A 7500-nucleotide genomic window follows, 5' to 3' on the forward strand; every position below is an offset into this window, starting at 1 on the left:
TAAATACACTAGTAAAATATGATAAGAGAATGAAAAAATTGATCCGTGAGCTATGACTGAGAGGAAGGGTGGATGATGTATTGTTAGAAAATTTTGAATTCTTTTACAGTAAGCTGAAGGGGTTTTGTTAGTGTTGGGGGTGGATACCTAACGTCATGTTCGGGTTAATTTTTTTATTTTTATTATCATTATCATCGTTATTATTGTTATAATTGTTGTTGTTTTGTTACTGTTATTCTTATTGTTTTATCATTCATGTTAGGGTTCATTTGTTAAAATTATCATTATCATCGTTATTATTGTTATAATTGTTGTTTTGTTACTGTTATTCTTATTGTTTTATCATCATTTGCACTATCATTATTAATCATAATTACTACTGATAAATAATACTATTGTTTTTATTAACGGAACAATAATCTTCATTATCACACTAAAAACAATATCAACAGAAACGAGAACAACTGTCTTAACAATGGTGATTATTATTCTATCATTGTTATTAGCATTATTATTTATTGTTATTATTTATTTATTATTATTATTATTATTATTATTATTATTATTATTATTATTATTATTATTATTATTATTATTATTATTATTATCATTTGCAAATATCCACTTAATTCACTGACGCAGGATATAAGCGTAAACAAGCAAAGGCAACTCTCCTTGTTTAGAAAAGCATTTTTACGAGTAGGCTGAAATAAGGAGGCTGAGAACGTCCCCGCCTGTAGCCTCATTTCAGAAAGGACAGAATCAGAGAGACGGTCATAAAATTTCAGCCGAGTTGAACAGTGTGCATCGTAATACTCGAACCATTGCAGTATTTCCTTTAGCCTCTGTTTTATGTAAGGACTGTAGTAATAGCTCAGCAGCTTACGAGTCGAAAAGCTTTCTCTACATTGTTGCACTCTCTTCTGTTCTCTTCTGTACATACGGATATTCAGGACTTGAAATTGATGGCACAATCTGTCAGCAGCGAGTGGAAGTTTACGGTACAGCTGGTGCAGTGAAACGTTTAAAAAAGACTAGTTTGATAATATACTTCTTACATTTTCCCATGCTTCTTATTGCGCTGCAACGAGAACATCTTTTCCCTTGGCGGATCCTAGATTGTTTAACAGCCGTGTGCAACTGCTTGGATTGCAATGCACTAATTTCTCTACTCCCCGTATAAAACGTTGATTTGAAAACGTTAATCACGGACTACGAAATTTGCGTTGCGCTCAGAATTTCTTCCAACCGCACTTTTCAGTTCAGAAGGGCATTGTAAGTTCGCTTTTCTTGTACATTTCCTGTAGTTTAAGAGCGTAATCTTATTTCAGCATTACTGGGAGCCAAAGTTTTTAGTTTTTGAAGGTACGAGATGGCTGCGAGGAAGAGAAGACCTCCGACTGTTGTTATGCGATATCCGAGAAGCGTATTCGAGACAGAAAAACACCTTCCGAACGCAGTTTGAAACTCAAGTCTCAAAGACGGGTATTCTCAGCGAGAGAACGTAGGTATTAACCGCACTATGGACTGTCTGTACACTATTGGACTATAACGTGGATAAAATAAGAATCAAGGCGAATTAACCGTCGGTTAAACGTGCTAAAAGAAAGAAAGAAAGAAAGAAAGAAAGAGAGAGAGAGATAAAAAAAAAAAAACGCCTTCAAGTGGCTCCGTCGCGGCGGGCAGGAGGAAGGTGCGGGTCGGCAGTTGCTGCTTGTTGGTCGAAGGGCAAAGACTGCACAGTGTTTGGTGGAGTCTGGGATACCAAAACCATTCCCATACGCAGTGAAAACACTCCAACTGAATCGCATAGGTGATGGGAAATACCTAGAGATGAAGGCAGGGGGTGGAAAACGGGGGGGGGGGGGGAATAAACAAAATATGATTTTCTTTCGGAACTTTGAACTCTTCCGAAATGCCGGTGTTGCACAGTGTTTGGTTTGTGGACCATCATTTTTTTATAAATATTCTGTTTTATTCTCTTCGATTACTTTTTTATCTAATTGTTTTAATTGCTTCAACAGAGTGTTTTGTTTCATTATATATACTCTGATAATTTACTGTTTTATATTCCAAGCGTTTTAGAAAATGTATTTCTCTGTACTGTTACATCTCTTATCATGAATTCCCTGTGTAACTTCCAAATAAGTTACAAGAACATCTAACGAATGTTAAATTATTTTTTCAAATGCATAATTTTGTTTGTGACATTAAGAAAGTCCTTTCACTCTTTTCTTGAAATACTTACATTTTTCTTGACATTTTCAACACCCGACGAGTCAGGAATGGCTCGACGGGTACATGCACAGTTGCGTGAGGATTTCGTTGTGATAAATCTGTATTCATAGAGCAATTCAGATCGGCCAGCCACATGCAAGGGGAGGAGAGGGCTTGTTATCGATATGTCACGAAAGGCATTTCACTTATATAAAGCTACCATTGCAAAAAGGTGTATTAATGGAAAAAAAGTCTATCTATCTACATTATTAATCAACATGAATAGCCTACTTGCAAGAGAAGTGTGGAGTTGTTGCAGCGCAAAGCCAACGTACGGATCAGTGCCGTGCATGGCCCCAGGGGAGATGCATGCACGGCGACCTCCCAGCAGTTCCCTCCACACCCAGACAGGAGGAGTGATTAGCGGGATAGAAAGGAGTCTTTCGATCTCCATTTCCGTCAAGGAGCGAATGAAACTGTCCGAGGAAGCAGGGGAGAGAGCAGGGCTGCGAGAGGTCAAGGGGTCAGGAGGTCAAACGCATTATCCATATGTGTGAGCTACACGGAAAGATGCGGCGATATGGGAGGAATTCTCATTAAAGTCATGAGGACGTCGGTCGCCACATAAGAATGGGGAGGATCTTTCAGGGACATTCGGATATTGCATTTCCACTTGACTTGCTCCATGAAGCTAAAATGCTTTGTCTGTGCACTGTAAAGCCATAAATGAATATCGCATAGGCACAAGGCAAATATTATTTACTTTTTTCTTTTTTTCTGCCTCAAACATTAACCTTTATGCCTTGACATTTTCCGAACATGCAAAAACAGATCCTTTTCAAACATTACTGATTCCTGCTCTGCAACCCAACCTCCCTTCCCTAGAAACTCACATTGGAATTGGGGGAAAAAAATAAATAACGACCGCGATCTTTTGTCTGGAAGTACGGCAGAACAAGAATTAACTTCAAATCAACGGAACCCTTTTCTCTCTCCCTTTCTTTCCCTTCCCTCGGACGTGTAGAATAAGGAATCAGGGCATAAGCGAACAGCCTTCCCCTTCGAGCACAGAATTTTTTTTTTTTTTTTGTATTATGATGCTATTTTAGACATAATTTGTTGCATAGTATATCAAACACTAAATGAAACAAATATAAACAGCAAACTAGCGAGATCAGTAAATCAATGATAAATCAGAAGAGGAGGGTGAGAGTATTACCGACAACAAACAAAACAAAAACACACAAAAAAGAAATATAAACAAAAAAAAAAACAAAAAACAAAAACACAAATAAGAAATATAAACAAAAAAACAAACAACAACAAATCAAACAAACATATACGAACATGAAAATACACACACATAAAAAAAACAACAACAAAATCAGCATCAGCATCAGCGCAGACAAAGCCTCAGACGCCCAACCTTGTCGAGCGAGGCAATGCTGACGGCGATGACCCTCCCTCGGCGTCCACCCGCGAGGACCTACCACGGCGTTTGGTAAAGAAATCGACCCTTTTGGATTGCTCTTAACAAGGGGACGAGGGGACGTGAGGACGAGGGGATGAGAGGACGAGGGGACGTGAGAACGAGGGGATGAGAGGACGAGGGGATGAGAGGACGAGGGGATGAGAGGACGAGGGGACGAGAGGACGAGGGGATGAGAGGACGAGGGGATGAGAGGACGAGGGGATGAGAGGACGAGGGGATGAGAGGACGAGGGGATGAGAGGACGAGGGGATGAGAGGACGAGGGGATGAGAGGACGAGGGGATGAGAGGACGAGGGGATGAGAGGACGAGGGGATGAGAGGACGAGGGGATGAGAGGACGAGGGGATGAGAGGAGGAGGGGACGAGAGGACGAGGGGATGAGAGGACGAGGGGATGAGAGGACGAGGGGATGAGAGGACGAGGGGATTTGAGAACGAGGGGATGAGAGGACGAGGGGATGAGAGGACGAGGGGATGAGAGGACGAGGGGATGAGAGGACGAGGGGATGAGAGGACGAGGGGACGAGAGGACGAGGGGATGAGAGGACGAGGGGACGAGAGGACGAGGGGATGAGAGGACGAGGGGATGAGAGGACGAGGGGACGAGAGGACGAGGGGACGAGAGGACGAGAGGATGAGAGGACGAGGGGATGAGAGGACGAGGGGATGAGAGGACGAGGGGATGAGAGGACGAGGGGATGAGAGGACGAGGGGATGAGAGGACGAGGGGATGAGAGGACGAGGGGATGAGAGGACGAGGGGATGAGAGGACGAGGGGATGAGAGGACGAAGGGACGAGAGGACGAGAGGAGGAGAGGACGAGGGGATGAGAGGACGAGGGGATGAGAGGACGAGGGGATGAGAGGACGAGGGGATGAGAGGACGAAGGGACGAGAGGACGAGAGGAGGAGAGGACGAGGGGATGAGAGGAGGAGGGGATGAGAGGACGAGGGGATGAGAGGACGAGGGGATGAGAGGAGGAGGGGATGAGAGGACGAGGGGATGAGAGGACGAGTGGATGAGAGGACGAGGGGACGAGAGGACGAGGGGATGAGAGGACGAGGGGATGAGAGGACGAGGGGACGAGAGGACGAGGGGATGAGAGGACGAGGGGACGAGAGGACGAGGGGATGAGAGGAGGAGGGGACGAGAGGACGAGGGAATGAGAGGACGAGGGGATGAGAGGACGAGGGGACGAGAGGACGAGGGGACGAGAGGACGAGGGGACGAGAGGACGAGGAGACGAGGGGACGAGGGGACGAGAGGACTAGGGGATGAGATGACGAGGGGACGAGAGGACGAGAGGACGAGGGGATGAGAGGACGAGGGGATGAGAGGACGAGGGGACGAGAGGACGAGAGGACGAGGGGATGAGAGGACGAGGGGATGAGAGGACGAGGGGATGAGAGGACGAGGGGATGAGGGGATGAGAGGACGAGGGGACGAGAGGACGAGGGGACGAGAGGACGAGGGGACGAGAGGACGAGGGGACGAGAGGACGAGGGGATGAGAGGACGAGGGGATGAGAGGACGAGGGGATGAGAGGACGAGGGGATGAGAGGACGAGGGGACGAGAGGACGAGGGGACGAGAGGACGAGGGGATGAGAGGACGAGGGGATGAGAGGACGAGGGGATGAGAGGACGAGGGGATGAGAGGACGAGGGGATGAGAGGACGAGGGGACGAGAGGACGAGGGGACGAGAGGACGAGGGGACGAGAGGACGAGGGGATGAGAGGACGAGGGGATGAGAGGACGAGGGGATGAGAGGACGAGGGGACGAGAGGACGAGGGGATGAGAGGACGAGGGGATGAGAGGACGAGGGGATGAGAGGACGAGGGGATGAGAGGACGAGGGGATGAGAGGACGAGGGGATGAGAGGACGAGGGGAGGAGAGGACGAGGGGATGAGAGGACGAGGGGATGAGAGGACGAGGGGATGAGAGGACGAGGGGATGAGAGGACGAGGGGATGAGAGGACGAGGGGATGAGAGGACGAGGGGATGAGAGGACGAGGGGAGGAGAGGACGAGGGGATGAAAGGACGAGAGGACGAGGGGACGAGGGGACGAGAGGAGGAGGGGATGAGAGGACGAGGGGACGAGAGGACGAGGGGATGAGAGGACGAGGGGATGAGAGGACGAGGGGAGGAGAGGACGAGGGGATGAGAGGACGAGGGGATGAGAGGACGAAGGGATGAGAGGACGAGGGGACGAGAGGACGAGGGGATGAGAGGACGAGGGGATGAGAGGACGAGGGGATGAGAGGACGAGGGGATGAGAGGACGAGGGGATGAGAGGACGAGGGGATGAGAGGACGAGGGGATGAGAGGACGAGGGGATGAGAGGACGAGGGGATGAGAGGACGAGGGGATGAGAGGACGAGGGGATGAGAGGACGAGGGGACGAGAGGACGAGGGGATGAGAGGACGAGGGGATGAGAGGACGAGGGGATGAGAGGACGAGGGGATGAGAGGACGAGGGGATGAGAGGACGAGGGGATGAGAGGACGAGGGGATGAGAGGACGAGGGGATGAGAGGACGAGGGGATGAGAGGACGAGGGGATGAGAGGACGAGGGGATGAGAGGCGAGGGGATGAGAGGACGAGGGGATGAGAGGACGAGGGGATGAGAGGACGAGGGGATGAGAGGACGAGGGGATGAGAGGACGAGGGGATGAGAGGACGAGGGGATGAGAGGACGAGGGGATGAGAGGACGAGGGGATGAGAGGACGAGGGGATGAGAGGACGAGGGGATGAGAGGACGAGGGGATGAGAGGACGAGGGGATGAGAGGACGAGGGGATGAGAGGACGAGGGGATGAGAGGACGAGGGGATGAGAGGACGAGGGGATGAGAGGACGAGGGGATGAGAGGACGAGGGGATGAGAGGACGAGGGGATGAGAGGACGAGGGGATGAGAGGACGAGGGGATGAGAGGACGAGGGGATGAGAGGACGAGGGGATGAGAGGACGAGGGGATGAGAGGACGAGGGGATGAGAGGACGAGGGGATGAGAGGACGAGGGGATGAGAGGACGAGGGGATGAGAGGACGAGGGGATGAGAGGACGAGGGGATGAGAGGACGAGGGGATGAGAGGACGAGGGGACGAGAGGACGAGGGGATGAGAGGACGAGGGGATGAGAGGACGAGGGGATGAGAGGACGAGGGGATGAGAGGACGAGGGGATGAGAGGACGAGGGGATGAGAGGACGAGGGGATGAGAGGACGAGGGGATGAGAGGACGAGGGGATGAGAGGACGAGGGGATGAGAGGACGAGGGGATGAGAGGACGAGGGGATGAGAGGACGAGGGGATGAGAGGACGAGGGGATGAGAGGACGAGGGGATGAGAGGACGAGGGGATGAGAGGACGAGGGGATGAGAGGACGAGGGGATGAGAGGACGAGGGGATGAGAGGACGAGTGGATGAGAGGACGAGGGGATGAGAGGACGAGGGGATGAGAGGACGAGTGGATGAGAGGACGAGGGGATGAGAGGACGAGGGGATGAGAGGACGAGGGGATGAGAGGACGAGGGGATGAGAGGACGAGGGGATGAGAGGACGAGGGGATGAGAGGACGAGGGGATGAGAGGACGAGGGGATGAGAGGACGAGGGGATGAGAGGACGAGGGGATGAGAGGACGAGGGGATGAGAGGACGAGGGGATGAGAGGACGAGGGGATGAGAGGACGAGGGGATGAGAGGACGAGGGGACGAGAGGACGAGGGGATGAGAGGACGAGGGGATGAGAGGACGAGGGGATGAGAGGACGAGGGGATGAGAGGACGAGGG

Source organism: Penaeus vannamei, chromosome 32 (assembly GCF_042767895.1).
Source record: "Penaeus vannamei isolate JL-2024 chromosome 32, ASM4276789v1, whole genome shotgun sequence".
Lineage (NCBI taxonomy): Eukaryota > Metazoa > Arthropoda > Malacostraca > Decapoda > Penaeidae > Penaeus > Penaeus vannamei.